At 34.9% G+C, this 16,407-nt stretch overlaps 1 long non-coding RNA gene across 1 annotated transcript in view; it reads left to right on the top strand.

Moving 5' to 3' along the window:
• LOC138708024 (uncharacterized) overlaps positions 1-16,407 on the top strand; it is a 508,774-nt gene that overhangs the window by 475,670 nt on the left and 16,697 nt on the right. The window contains exon 3 of the long non-coding RNA XR_011334538.1: positions 11,483-11,601. This is a non-coding gene — a long non-coding RNA (uncharacterized lncRNA). The remainder of the gene's footprint in view (positions 1-11,482; positions 11,602-16,407) is intronic.

Raw genomic sequence — 16,407 nt, 5'->3', positions numbered from 1 at the left:
CAGAAGTATTCACCATTCGAATTTCTGAGAAAAGTTTTTGTGCTGAAAATTTACCGTTTGAACTGCCAACATACCTAGCTTATAACAGCTTGAGGCTACAAATCAATGTTAAAAAAATGAAGGATTTTAAGAAGATTTTGCAGTACATACCGGATGAAGTGAAAGGATTCTACACAGAACTGTACACATGGCGTACCACCAACAAAGATAGTAATGACAGTGGAAGCGAGGACTAGAAAAATAGTAAATCCTGATAAGAAAAATGTCTGTTAGAACAGAAAAAACTTTAATTTTTTGTGATTTTATACTGTAGTTTTTACATAGATTATAAAGTTTGTTCATACTTACTTTCATTCACTATGATACTTGGAGAAAGGCAATGCTTTGATTAATTTCAGTTTGTTTGTTAGAAAAATCCCATAACATCCTAATTAATTTAATTTCTTTTGAGGACTTTATATATTATAAAACACAACTAATGGTGAATAAACCTCATATTCAGCAACTAATATCATTTGTTAAACACATTTTGACAATAAAAATAAAAGGAATGAAACTAAACTGTTTTTTTATTGGTTTCTCAAAAGTATTGTTTTTGTCACTTATGGGGTTTAGAAATAAGCGATTCATTTATAAGATATATTGAAACAGATAGAGCAATCGTTACGATGTTTTTCAACATATTACTCACTGGAATTGAGATATTTGTCATACTATGAGGTCAATTTTTGTATCCTTGTGTCGTAGAAGTCAACCGCCTGGAATCGGAACCAATGTGTGACAGCCGCCTATGACGGTATGAAAAATGTTTCACTTCTGGCGGGTAATATGTTGAAAAATTGCCCAACAATTGCTGTATCTGTTCCAATAAACCCTTCCATGAAATTGTGTTTTCCTTCTGTAAACGGTCTCAGGGAAAATTACTTTCTGGTCGGCCTCGTAATTGTGGTAGAGTGGCCAAAATTTGTATAAGTACTTCTTTTGACATTATTAGCATGATGAAAGAAAATAAATTAACTTTTTTTTTCGTCTGCTCCCATGAGAATGTTTGCTTGTGACTCTAGACTTCTAAAAGAATGGAATGTAATCATCAACTTCAGTTACAGCACAGTTATGAATCCATCAGCAAGAGTTTGTAATCAGTGATTTTCAGATTAGTAAGATTCTGTATTAAAAAGTTTAAAACTACATAATTAGTACACAGGAATATCTTTGTATAGCTTGTACAGCAAGTATGAACAACTAGCTTCTATTCCTACAAAACTTGAAAATAAAACTGAGTAAAATTTACATTTTGTAGTTCGATTATTAAAAACACAGGAATACAGCGTCTTCAAACACATAAAAGATTATGTAACTTATTTACTTGTTTGAAAATAATGTATTACACAGTGTAGATAATGGTGTAAAAATTAGTTTTTGTACGGGACGTAAATGACGTGTAATTTATATGGCCAACCCTGCCTGCAATATAGAAATGGAGGAAGAAAATTTTAGTTGTATAGAAATTGGGCACAGAAAGATGTATATACATTGAAAAACTGTATAACATTAGTGGCACCTACGCCTACAGAGACATCAACACCGAAATGGAAATTCTACATATTCAACAAAAAAAAAAAACAGAAACAAAACACACTAGAATAATACGAAATATATAGACACACAAAAACACACCCAAATGAAATTCTCAACACACAACTCAATTTCAGAAAACACACACTCTTTGATTCCACATTACACTACAGAAACACACCCCCACAGGAAACACAAAAGGCGCCATGAAGGCTGAAACATGTTAACGAGGTAATGTAAAATTTAACACGAGAAAGACACATAATACGTTTTCCAAAGTGATATAGTGTTAAAAGTTCTGTAATCAAGATGTATAAAAATCGTTGTGTGTTAATTGTAATTAAACAACTATTAATTCTTGAAGTTATTATAGGTTTGCTGTACATTTGTACACCATCGTTTCTTTATAGAGGATGCATAAAACACGTATTTTTGCGACAATCTTTAACGAGAAGTGAATCCTTTTCTCTTTATACAGTAAAACAAATTTGTTTTACAAAAAGTCACGTACAATTCATTTTGAAGAATGTGGCACTCTGAAAACAAATTGAAGACCTGAGAATAAGTGGATAAAGACCATTTTTTATGAAATTGAGATTTTAATGCCAAACGCAACTATATCCCTTGAAATGGTAGTCAAATACTTCGTACAAAGAGAACTACATGGCTCTGAATGTTATCATTTTCTAGATTTCCACTTTTGTTGAGAAGGAGAAGTGGGCAAAGACCAGACTTACCCTGTTCTCACCCTCAATGTTACAGCGGAGTAGCGTGGTATGGCAATTTCGATCCCAGCTCAGACGATGGCATTTAAGTGTGCTTAAATGCGACAGGCTCATGTCAGTAGATTTACTGGCATGTAAAGAACTCCTGTGGGACAAAATTCCGGCACATCGGCGACGCTGATATAACCTCGACAGTTACGAGCGTCGTTAAATAAAACATAATTTACAATTTTACAATTTTTTTCTACAGTTTGAGTTGTAGAATATGTAAAATGTTTCTATATTCAGGTGAAAATATTGCAGTATCTGAGACACAACATGCTTGTATCTGATACTCTTGTTGCTATGAAGAAAAGAGTGCATGTGGATGAAATTAATTTGGATTTAGCTGGAAATCTCTACGAATCGTCATTACCAAGAAATCAGAAAAAAAAAAACATGATATTTTGAAGCTTCAGAAGTTCATTTCTCTAGTGTATAAACTGTGGTATAATCATATTCGTGAGTAGGTGTGGATATTAATAAAAAGGACATAGTGATGTACTCAGAGTCAAAATACTAGCATATTAATATATGTTTCCTATTCTTTTAACTAACTACAGACATTATTGTTTTGGAGAATAGTATTTATATTTATATACACATTTTGTCTTGAAATAATTTTAATTCTTTCTTTGAGTGTGAGAAATGGATACGTTTATTCTTATATTTGTTAAAAATAATATAAAGGGAATTGTTAATTTTTACTGTAATGGCATAAAATTATTATTATTTTTTTGTTAAAACAAATTGTGAATAAAGTTATTCATGTAGCTAGTGTTTAAGTTCACATTTTTTCACTTTGTATTGAAAGAAATTCAGAATTTTGATTAAGAGTGAGAACTGGATAACTCCATCGTCATTTTTTATTAATTGTTGATTGGAGAATCAATTAATATTTACTTTAATGGTATAAAATGTTGAAAGATGTCCGAAACTTTTCAATGACTATTAAAACATTTATTGAATGTTCAAAAAATGATGAAAATTGTTTTTCACGTTTATCTCAAAACTTCTGTCATGTTCTTTATCCACTTATCGTTCTCAGGGGCCTGTTTCTCAAAAATACTAGTTTAGTAGTTCACCAGTTCCTAGTTACCAGAGTATATTTCACCAGCTCTAGTAGATTCTGTTTCTCATACTATTTTACCAGTCTAGTAACTTGTGACAATTTTTCACTAGTCACATGATCTGTTTCACTAGTCAGCTGATTGAGTTCTTTTGTTTACAGTCATTGATAGATATTGTGATTTGAGGTTAGAAAGCCAAGTTGTTTGTTTTGGTTTTGATTTCTCTTTTCGGTTGATATTCCATCAATTAAAAGCAAATTAACTATACTCAATATGATTAATAAATCAAAGGATATACTATTCGGTGCTTTTTAAAGCATATTAACAAAAAATGAACGAAATGACAAGAAATTTTGTAATGTGTGAGGCTAGGGAACGGATGCCTCAGAACAAAGATTATGCATACGTTAGGGACCAGCATTAAGAAAGCAACTTCGATAAGTACCAATTCAAATTCACAGTACATATTATGTAGGTAGTGGGTCTACTTCCGACATGAATGTCACTTATGACTTGATGAAAAATTCGCTATTTTTTTTTAGTTTTAAATTTGATATATTCATAATAATTATTGTCGTTTTATATTTAATTTGTAGGCTAAAACTAACAATGTCAGAAGAACTGGCAGTGGAGGAGGAGAGTCAGCAAAAATTACTGCAGTTGATGAATTGGTATTAGATTATTAGTAAAGAATTCTGCAAGTTTTGCTGGTCTAGGACAGAAAGATCTGATGGCATTGGAAAATAGTCAACATCCCGATTTGTAGAGCAATTTGTATTTGAAGCTTTGCTGATAATGTATGACTTCTATTTGTTTGCCTTGTTATGGCAGGTCCCACTATATTTAACAACTCTTCAAGCTTTTCAGCACTTTACCGGTACCTAAACTTTTCATTATATTTAAACAATGCTCCTTTAAAGGAAACATATTCAGAATCACGAAACCACATAACAACAATATTTTGTTTTGTTATCTGAGAAAGGTTGTCACTGGTAACTGATAATATAGGAATCACCAGTCTTTAGAGTCTTGTAGGAATGTTTCTGTTGAATACTAGTATAATCAACTAGATTAGCATTTTGAGAAATAGAATCACTTATGAACTGGTGAAATCGACCAATATTACTAGTCTGTGAACTGGTAACTACTACTTTACCCTTGTAGTTTCTAGAAACACAGATTTGTAAAATAAACTAATATTACTACTGTACAGACTAGTATTACTAGTCCATGAGATTTGAGAAGCAAGCCCCTGGTCTTCAATTTTCTTATGTTTCTGTTCTACACGGCACTTATTTGTAGCACGATTCTTTGACTAATGTCTACAATTGCAAAATGTCATTACAGAAAGAAAATTGAAAGTGAAATTCAGTCCATTCGTTTTTCTTGAATATTTTCTGCAACTTACTAGCTCCCTTCTGTACTGCGCATTCCCATCGAGTGGTTTCACTTTAAATAATGATCCTTTTGTTATAATTTTTGGAGATTTTTGCAGTTTCTCACTGTGAAGATAGCAAGAAAACTAGGCACAGAAAGACAATACAAAGTTGAAACCACTATCTTGGGGTCCCATTCATCTCTAAAGCTCCAATGAACTTTTACATTGTTCTGGTTTCATTTTAGAATGATTTCTTTTCCTTCATGGAATCGTGTTCTTTGAAGTGTAACACTGAGGGGATAAGCGCAGTCCATGTTTTGAGTATCAGGAAAGAAGGAAGACAAAATATGTCCCATTCATTCTTATATAAAAAATACGAAACCGTTTGAAATAATAATTCATACGAATACAGCCGAGTGTGAGAATGTACAACATCACCAGCTCCAAACACCCAAATTTTAGTGTAGGAAGATTCCACTTCAAAGTGAGGCAAAAACTGCATCTCATCTTACATTAAAGTGGATCTACCATTAAAATAACATGCCAGCCATTGGCGTAGTACGAAGTTTGCCTCTGCCTTTCTTTACGGAATCTAGATTCTTTACGTGTTTCCTGTAGTTGCAATGGATAGAAACCAATCTCGTATTACAGACTTAATGACGGTCTAACCATAGCTCAGTCTACTGACCAAACGGACAGGAGATCGAAGTACATTAAACCTTAAAAATTTTGTGGTATAAGTAGTTCTTGGCTTTTCGCGTTAGCGTTAAGGCGAAATAGGCCTATCTCCAATACATATAATAATAATAATAATAATAATAATAATAATAATAATAATAATAATAACAATAATAATAATAATAATAATAATAATAATAATTATTATTATTATTATTATATAGTAATAATTGTAATAATTTATTGCCAGAACAGATAGGGTAAACATTGGTAATTTAGTGATAATTTCATGAAAACTAATTTAAAATGCAAATGTATAAATATATCCTTATTCAGATTTTTTCATTTAAAAGACGATAACTTGCTGTAGAAATCTGGAGACATAAGAGATTGGATACGTTCTTGAATATGTGCCAAAAACCACTTTTACAATTTAAGCTGAAAGGTTGGTTATTTCGTGATAACCTTGGTAATTTCGTGATATTGCATTGATAATTTCGTGAGAGGTAGAAGAATTGTGGAAAAATTCATTAAAGTCAAATGAAATTCTCATTTATTGTTACAAGACTTCTAACATAGTAATTCCGTCTAATATTCATAGCAAGAAAACATAGAAATACATATCAACACATAATAAGAACGAAATCAAAGTAAAAATTGAAATTGAAAAGGGATCTTCTTTGCCCTGAAAGGGTGAACACTTTTATTACGGCTTTTACTGTAGCCTATATTACTAGGGTAACTCCAAAAGTAATGCATAAAGTTTGTTTAAAAATTATATTTTTATCCTACAGCTTTGCTATTTTCACAGAATATAGATGCATCCTTGAAGAACAAAATGTCACTTTTCCACATAATCCCTGTCCCTTTCAACTGCCTTACGTAACCTAGGAATGAGGGCCTGTAGACCAGCACGGTAAAAGTCTGGACCAACACGTCTGAGCCACTCTTTAGCAGCGTGCACAAGGGATCCTTCAGTTTACCAAAGAGATGGTAATCGCACGGTGCCAGTTCGGGACTGTAAGGCGGAGGTTTCAGTGTTGTCTATCCGAATTTTCTGATCTGGTCTGTGGTCTTGTGACTGACATATTATGGCTGTGCGTTGTCGTGCAATAGCAGAACATCCTGCTTCTCCCGAAGTCGTTGAACACGACTCAGTCGAACTTGAAGTTTCTTGAGAGTTGCAACATACCCGTCAAAATTAATGGTGGTTCCGTGTGGCATGATGTCCACAAGCAAGAGTCTTTCTGAATCGAAAAACACAGTAGCCATAACGATTCCTGCCGAGGGTGTACTTCTGAATTTCTCTTTCTTTGGTGAATTTGCATGATGCCACTCCATTGTCTGCCTCTGTCTCCGGTCCAAAATGGTGGAGCCATGTTCCATCTTCTGTCACAATTCTTGCAAGTCATCTAGCACTTATCATTGACACTTAGCATGATAACAAATGAAACAGAAGCTACACTGAACCCATTGCGTCTCCGTTTTCTTTTTTGTTATCACATCTTGTCTTCAGATTTCTAAAATTCCTATTGTAATACATTTTATACTATTTTAAAAATTGTAACACTTAATGCTCAACAAAATTTCGCCTCAAACAGCTAAGATTTCTATCAGTAAAGCTCAGCCTAGATTGCGACTACAGATGTATCTAAAATTCCAAAAACATTTCCTAAAATTTCATGAAGATACAATAAATCTTTGTATTAAATATCATATGCGTACCTTTAGTAATAAGCCTGTAATGTAATTACAAACATCCACAAAATTTGTATGCCTGAGAAGTCGACGCAAACTTGCTCTCTCCAAACATAAAAGCTCACTGAAGCAACTACAATAGTCACACAAAGCTTAGCTGTATGTTTCTGGAAACTGGACAACATATGCAATCCCTTGGCGGAAATTTGGATCTCGTAACACCATTGGTTATTTCACAAAAGAGCAAAGAAAAAGTATCACGAAATAACCACTGCCACGAAATTACCAATGTTTAGCCTATTTTATACCACTGTAACAATGACTCTCTGCAGTTTACGATCGCCCTGAAGCAGGAATTTTTTTAAATAACAGGACTGATCAGAAGTTAAAATTTTAAAACCCTTTTCGTTTCTCAATGTTCTGTCCTTCCCACCTACCCTATTCCACACCTTTGGAATGTAGGAAATTTCAAAGGACTTCCACGTCTGAGATTTTACACGCTTACGGACCGAGAGCTGAACAGTAGTAATAGGATGCAGTGAACTCTTGTATTTCCAAGTAAAATCTATATTCTTTGTTAGATTATGAGATGACTGTGACCATCGACTAAATGAAGTTTTCTTAGCAAAATAAAATAGGGTAAAGTTGCCTAATTCCGTGATATCCCTAATTCCGTGATAAGTTTTTTTCACCGTTGTCTCAAAAGTAAGTGAAAGATGTACCCTTTCGAGAAGGATGTCTAGCGCTATAGTCGAACGGCAAAGCTTTGACTGATATTCAATTTAAAAAATATATATCACGGAATTATGAGCATCACAGAATTAGTCAAATTTGTCGTATTAATGAGAGGAAAAACAGCAACAATAATTTGTATATGAAATTGCTGAAACATGAAACGATTTTTAAAGGCCGTAAAACCAAGAAGAATTCGGGAAAATTATTTTCAATTACCCCAAGAATGAAAGAAAAAACCTATCGGACAAAAATGGCAAAAAATTGTAAGAAATGCAGATTAAGAATTGCATTATATATTGAACTCTTATTATATCATGAGATGAATTATTGTATTAAAAGACGTCTAGTGATATTCCAGGGATGCCTATTGGAAATCACTAAGGGTCACCAGATATCACAGCCTATCCTGTAATACCAGCGAGACGCCACATAGCCTTTACAGCCCCAACTAACACCATAATCATTTGTCGGATGCTAATGAATTTCGCCATTGAACATCCTTCTTCCAGCACCGATAAACTTCCGGATGCCAGCGATTATTTCCCATCAAGTGCTTCTTCCTGCACCTATGCATAGTCGTACGCGTTTTATAGCTAAGCAGTAGTGTGGCTTGTGATGTACACTCGATATCATCAAAACTTTCACACCTTATTATGAAATCGTGTTTTACACGATGTGAAGAGAATGTATGGAGAGTGTTGGTGAATTAAAATATTAATATTTGAGGAGAAAAATTCGCTCCGGCGCCGGAGATCGAACCCGTGTCCTTGGTTCTACGTACCAAGCGCTCTGACCACTGAGCTACGCCGAATTCAATCCACAGTACCGGACCGAACTCTCCTCCTTCAGTGTTTCCCTTTGTGGCTTGACTCCAAGTTAGGCATATACGTTGACATTTTATGCCCAAGTCAACTGCCATTATACAAGGGGCGCACTCAACTGAGTGACTGTTTGGCCGGGATTCCGCAGTTAAGGGCACAGTACTCTGTACAGAAATATGCACTGCTAGCTGTGAGAATATTAATGTTAATAGAATTAAAATATGTTTAATGTTGAGCAAAGCTGGAGAACCCTGGGGAAATATTTCTCCTTTTCTACTCTAGTCTCACTGTTGCCCTATTTCGATACAGTCTATGAAGAGTTCGTCAGTTTAAAAAGGGCGGGAACTTGTCGCACGGAGGCTGGAAGACGCGATGTTCGGCTGAAGTTTACGTAAAAGAATGCGTGGAAGAAAAAGTTAATTATGGTAATCATATTTTTGTGGAGAAATAAATACATTTTGAATATCAGATTCAGACTACATATTATTAACAACGAATGTATCTGTTACCTTTAATTTGTGGAGGAATAAGGGTTGTTAATGTAACTGTAATGCCATAAATATTACAGTAGGATGTAGACACCAATAATAAATTATTTTTGTACATTTTTGTTGTTTAATAAGTTTCACAGAAAATTACATAATTATATTTTAGAACTATGTAATTATCCAACTGCTTTTCTATTTATGTAACTGGACTCAGAAAAATCCTACATTACGCACTCTCAACTGTTTAGAAAAGACCCACTCTGCGTTATGGTGTTAAATTAAAAAAAAATTATGTGTTATCATGAAAGCGATATTAATGGTATGGCTGAGACTTGTGCTGTGACCTTGAAATGCCTGAATATTTTTCTTCTGTGTGCTATATCCTTTTTTTTCTATGATAGGTCGGAGTACGAGTCACAGCTTCGTGTTACAGTAGAAATAGAGCAGAAGTTAATTACATACTACTTATAATATCGCGTGTGTCAATTCCTAACCTATTACCTTCAATTTCTGGAGGAATAAGCATTGTTAATGTTACTAACAGTACCATAAGTGAATCGATCCTTTCCAGAAGGGCCATAGTCCAAAAATGGTAAATTTGAGAAAAGATGAAAAAATTGTTCTGTGTTGCTGAAATTCAATAAATGGCTTTATTAGCATTGTGATGCCATAGATGTGACAATAATGTACCCACACAACGTAGAAATTACAATCAAAAATTATTTTATGCTTATGTTATAAGTACCCAAAATTCTGAACTTAAACCCATTAAAAAAATTCTTACTATGTGTACGGTAACTCGATACATAACCACAATACAGTCTTTAAATAAAGAATGAACAGTAACTAATGTTATTAATTTCAAGAGATTATTCTTTGAGATACTTCAAACAAAACTTTTAATAGAAGTTTGCTCATTTTTGCTTCCTTTTCGAGATAAAAATTGCGTTATATGAAACATTTCATTGCATGTTTTGTGAAAACCATTGATTTAATTCCCAATATGCTCAGTCAATTTAAGAGAGCAATGTATTATGATAAAAAATGATTGAAATAATTTTAGTTTTGTCCTTTAAAAATGCGGAAACTTGATCCCAAAAAATCGACCCTCCCAAATACTAACATTGTAACTCACTTTTTTTTATGGTTTTGAGTTATGCTAGTTAATATGGTCTTAAAATGTTTCTTTTTCTTCCAGTACTATCATTGTAGCTCTAAACCTTCCCAATGGTATGTCAAATCTTGTTGTTACTATCTGTATACACTGATTTACATGATCATTTTAAAACTTCATTTGCTTCTCCTGAAAAATGGAAGAAAGTGAGTTACAATGTTAATACTTGTAAGGGTCGAAATGTAAGACTGTAAAATTCCTTTGCAGAACGAAAAGTTACATCTGTTCGGATCTTTCTATTTTCAAAACTCTCTCAATCATGCTAAACTTCCTGTTCTTCTTGTAACTTGCAGGATTCACTTTCTTGAAGTATTATCTTGATCCATTTCTTTTACTTACAAGGTGAACCAGGAATGTCTTCAACAACGATACATCAGTCAAAGTACAACCAACAGAGCACTACAATACAAATCATTGGATACATTTTGATTATAATTATCAATCCAATCTCATACATAAATCATGGTTGGCAACAGTTTTTTTTCTTTTCCAAATGGGCCAAAGTCCAGGACTGACGCCTATTTGTAACGGAACATTTCTAAACCTACAGTTCACACATAAGTATCAAGTGGACTGATTTCGTTTTGTTGTAAAATGTTGTGTCGATCCCTAAACTGCCAATTCCAACGAGAAACTCGTTTTGCCTAAAAATGGACTGAAGTTCTTTTCGAAAGGAAGAGTTCAAATATTACAGTAGGCTGTAGACACCAGTAATAAATCAATTTTGTGCATTCTTGTTGTTTAATAAATGTTTTGTAGCAAGTTCTACAGTGATATTTAACATGAATTATCTGTTTCTCTATTTATTTAACTGGACTCAGAGAAGTTCTACTTTACGCAATCTCAACTGTTTGTAAAAGACCCACTCCAAGTTATGGTAGCTATTATATGTAAAAAAGTATCAGTGTTATCATGAAAGCGATAGTAATGGTATGGCTGAGAAGACGAGACTTGTGATATGACCTTGAAATGCATGAATATTTTCTTCTGTGTGCCATGCCTATATTTTTTCTATGACAGAGGCCAGAGTGCGAGTCACAGCTTCGTGTTATAGTAGCAAAGGACAGAAGTTATTTACTTGTATGTGTTTTTGTGTTGCAGGTAAGAGGGAGAACGGCTCGGCGCGGGGGCGGGGTTGAGGCAGATAGCTAGCCTAGTACTCACTCTCAGTGTCTCACTCACGGGGTCATCAACCCGTCCACCGCTCACCGATGGGGCTGGTGAGTCCTGGACAAACCCCATACATATATTAGATACGCACTCACACTGGCGCGATGCGATGTCCCGACTGATTGGATTAAGCTGACTCATGATTTCTAATCTTGAAGGCTAGCAATACTCTCTTGCAGGTCAAATCCCTTGAGAACTTTGACACGGAACTCCTGCATTTTTTATTCACCCGTAGAAAAGACCAGTCTATAGTGTAATCATAGCCTCCAAATTGAAGGTGTCAAGAACAACATTTTAAGGTGCCTAATTTATTTTTTTTCTTCACCGAGCTAGGTGGTTCAGTGGTATAACACTACACTCGCATTCGGGAGGTCCTGGGTTCAAATCCCGGGGTCAATCAATCTGTTCGCTGTTCTTTGTGGTTTCCACGATCATAAATAACTAATCTTGTTATTTCCAAAATGCCAATGCCAGATTGGTCTCCATTTCCGCCAGAAAAAATATACAGATATTGATTCGCAGAGACTTGAATACATAGTTGCACACAGTGGCCGATAGATGACAGCAAAATGGAAACTCAGTGTAAGAACAATGTACACTGACGTTCAAAGATATCTGGCCCTACTCAAGGGCGCCCGCAGGATCCAATCTCAGTGATAGCAAGATGATTAGAAAATTATAGGAAATGGATGGACGAGAAGAGAGAAAATTGAACATGAAAAATAGCCAGTTCTGAAATCTAAATTACCTTGCGCACGCATTCATAGTTTAAAGTAGTCATTTTTTGTTGAATTGTTTACCGAGGATATGAGAAAACATGTATCGTGCTCGTAGAGAAAATAAAGAAAACGAGTAAAAATAAAAATCTCAGTGGTAGCAATTCGTTGTTGTTCCTGCAATAACTCCTATGTGCAAAGTATACAATTTTCCAGTAGGAGGAAAAAACACACTTATTCATCCTATGGCAGCTGTACATAGGGGATGTGAATTCTTACATTTTCGAAAGAAAGAAATATAATTACATATAGGAGATTTTCTTATTTGCTGTATCACTATTTAAGTTATTTAATAGAGCAAAAATCCTAAAATTGATAAATATGTCACATAGGAGTTATTGCAGGAACAACGACGAATTGCTACCACTGGCTACCTCCTGTGGGCGTCCTTGCCTACTAATCGATAGTGATCGATAATTTGTTGGTGTAAGTGTGGATTCTTTAGATATTACTTCTATGAATAGATGGCGAAGATAATAGTCACTGTTACCAATTGTAGATAAATATATCCGCATTATATTATTCAATTTTTCATCCCACTCTACTGATCATAAAACAACACTGGGTGTAACTGGAAACCGCTGATATTGTCAATTATGAGAATAATTTATGCTTAGTCTACATAATCATTTTCCCTGACACTTTTTAGTGGCCTCCAATAATGTGCCATCTATTGAGAACTAGCGGAACTCTTTCAAAGTTTATCGATTTTTCATATATTTGGTTCTGACTTATCCCATGGTTGGAAAGTTCGCTTACACGATCATAAAATTGTAGGTTGAATACCTTTGAACGTCAGTGTACCATTCCCAACAGATAATCGGAATATGACCGCACAGTTAATGCGACTTAAAAGTAAATCTTAGAAAATACATGTTCTTTTAGTGAGTAGAATACCAAGTTTGGCCCCTTACTTTGCGCTTCAACTACCATATGCGAGTTCTGCTACCAGAATCTTGAAAAAATTCTGAGAAAGAACGTTTGCGCACTGGCATGTGTTACTTAACCACATGTATACTAACTTGCTGCATTTAAAGATTAGTATCGATTATAGAAGTAAAGAGACAATTTCGGAAAAAAAGAAGTAATAAAGTATATAATAATAATAATAATAATAATAATAATAATGCTCGTCAGCAGTAACTGGTATAATGCTGCATAATACAGTAATTCAAAGAACGTAGAAAGAAAAGATAGGAAGAAAATTAAGTGCAAGTGAAAGAAGAGGAAAGTAGAAAGACAAACTGGGGTGGAAAGAAGAAAAATAAAAAAGAGGACAAAACAAATAAATAAAGCTCGTGACAAAAATACATGAATAAAAAACAGAAATGACTGAGAGAAAGATTGAAGAAAAGAAAAATAAAACATGAAGGATAGAAAAAAATACTGGTAAAAGTAGAGATAAATAAAGAATGGTTAAAACAATAGAGGGTGGCGCCATGGCTGCGTGGTTTAAGGCGTCGTGGTTTCGGCTGGCTGCATGGAATATGCGCTGGTTAGGTTCCACAGGGAAGAAGAAATTTTCACATGGAAATTCGGTTAGCGTATGGGAACCTGTGCTCGCCTAGCATTATGAGGACCACAGGGAGCTAGGATGAGCAGCATTATCGATGTAACAAAACAGCTGCGAATTGACCAAAATGCTTACCACACGTTACACTGAAATGTTCGGACAGCTAGCCTCTGCTGAGATATGTGGGCGAGAGTTCGACAGTGGGCTATTAGGACTTGGGTCTAATAGGGGTCTTGCGAGGAGAGTTGATCAATGGAGTTGTGTTAAAAGTACGTTGTGAGTTGGTTAAAATGTATGGAGAAATTCGGGTTTTACTTTTTTTTTTTCATTGTATATAATCTTTAGTTTTATATTTAAGTCCAATTTTTGTTTTGTAGTTTGCTTAATGTCACGGATTATTATTATTATTATTATTATTATTATTATTATTATTATTATTATTATTATTATTATTAAATGAAACATAAAGAAGAATAATAGAAATGAAAAAAAAAAATAGAAAATATATGTACACTTAGCGGCAAAAAGCATGAGCCGGCCGACAATTTCTAAGTTCCAGAGACATACATAGCGCATGCTCGTCTCGTCAACGCCGTAGTTCACTAGGTAACACATAATTAAACCATTTAAATTTGCTGTATTTTGTTTAAGAGGCTAAAATATGTAATAAAATCGAATGGCGGGTTGATTCTAGATACATCAAGGCCCTTGAAGAGTGAAATAATAATAAAATTGATAAATACAAAATCGACCGGAGCGAATATGAACAGGAAAACCATGTATTATGCCGAACTGATATAAACAGTTGCAGTAGCGTAAGTTGTTACGGCATCGTTATATTGAACAAGTTAGTACTAGTAGCTCAAGATTCGAATCTCCCACAATCTTCTTTTTTTTATTACAATTTTGCCAGCATATGTGTCTCGCAAAGCTATAATTATGTGGCGATATATCTTAGAATATGCCCAAACAATAATAAATAATAAACCTCCCTCTCTCTTTCAAGCAATACTGCTATCTGTTAATGTAACGTTCTGTCTCGTCATTACGCTTGAAGATGGCAGAGAAACAATAACTCATTGCCCTGGTTCGCATAGGTTATTCTGCGTATGCTACTCTCCGACAGGACTTCGATTGGAGAAATGTCATTTTCTCCGACGAGGTAATTGTCTCAATAGCAATGATAGTACTGCTTCTAGTTTATTGTATGAATGACCACCGATACGCTTCGCGTGAGGGTCGCGTGTTGAGGGTGGATGTCATACGATGGGGCAGGACTTCTGGAACGCATCCACGGTCTGTTTACGGCAGAAGTCTACGAACACATTTTTGCGAATGTAATGATCCATTCCGCCCGAAAACGATATCCAGAAGGAACACTTTTCTTCCAGCAGGATAATCATCCGATACACACCGCCAACCGGATTCAAAGATGGTTTACGAGGAGGCGTGATGTCGACCCAGTCGACTGGCCTCCAAATTCACCAGATGTGAATCCGTTTCAAAATTTGTGGGCTGCAGTCAAAAGGATCCTACGCTCTAATTGGGTAGAACAACCACCCGTTCGGACACCTGAGGAATTGTGGGACAGAGTTCTAGATACAAGGGAGAAGATGGCCAAGAATTTAGACCTGTTCCATGGACTCCATGCCGCGCAGAATGAGGGCAGATGTTGACGCAGGTGGTTTGTGGACGAGATGCTAGTCCCCACCACAGCCTTGTTTTGTTAATATATTAACAAATTGTTTCTGTTAATTTAATTATTTATTTGTGTTTGATATGCGTCCGTTTTTTTAAGATGTGAAACAAGTATATTTGTTTATACAGACCAGGTCTCACCTATTAATAGCCCACAGGTGATGGGCAATAATATTTTTACAAGGCAGGCATAACGAAGTTTGTTAACAAATGCCATTTCACATTTAAACTAATAAATTAAGTAAAAGTTAAAATAAAAAAAAATAATTGTACCGTACCAGGAAGCGAACTCACAACCTCTGACACGGATATCAGACTTTTTACCGCTGGGCCACACACTGCTCGTAAGGTTTATTACATTATAGACGGATGACTTTCAATGAAGAGGCACCACAGCAATGCCTTGCACTGGGTTACGTTTACACGAGTGAACCGCGCGATAGAACTTAGCATTTCTATCGACCAAGAGTCGGCCCATTCTTTTTGCCGCTAAGTGTACATGTATGCTAAGATGAATAATTACTGAAGAAATGTAACGGAAAATATTCATGAAAAGAGAGGGGAGAAATTAAGAAGGAATATAACCTAATTCAGTGATGTCAAAGCAAGCGCATTTTTCTAACCTTGACGTAGTGCGCGGGCATCAAGCGCTAGGTGTGGAAGGAGGAAGGATTATATATATGAATAAGCAGCCTGTTGGATTAATATAATAAATTTACTTTAAATGCTCAATCAATATGATTTATCTATTTTCAAATTTATTTGAAAACCAAAATGAATTGTAAAATACTGTTGGATTAAGAAATAGTGGTCACAAACTTCAAACGGAACGTGAAATTTTATGTCGTTATTTTGATATGGCTTCTTTC

The sequence above is a fragment of the Periplaneta americana genome, chromosome 10 (genome assembly GCF_040183065.1).
Source record: "Periplaneta americana isolate PAMFEO1 chromosome 10, P.americana_PAMFEO1_priV1, whole genome shotgun sequence".
Taxonomy (NCBI): Eukaryota; Metazoa; Arthropoda; class Insecta; order Blattodea; family Blattidae; genus Periplaneta; species Periplaneta americana.
This window is presented reverse-complemented; position numbering and strand designations above follow the sequence as displayed.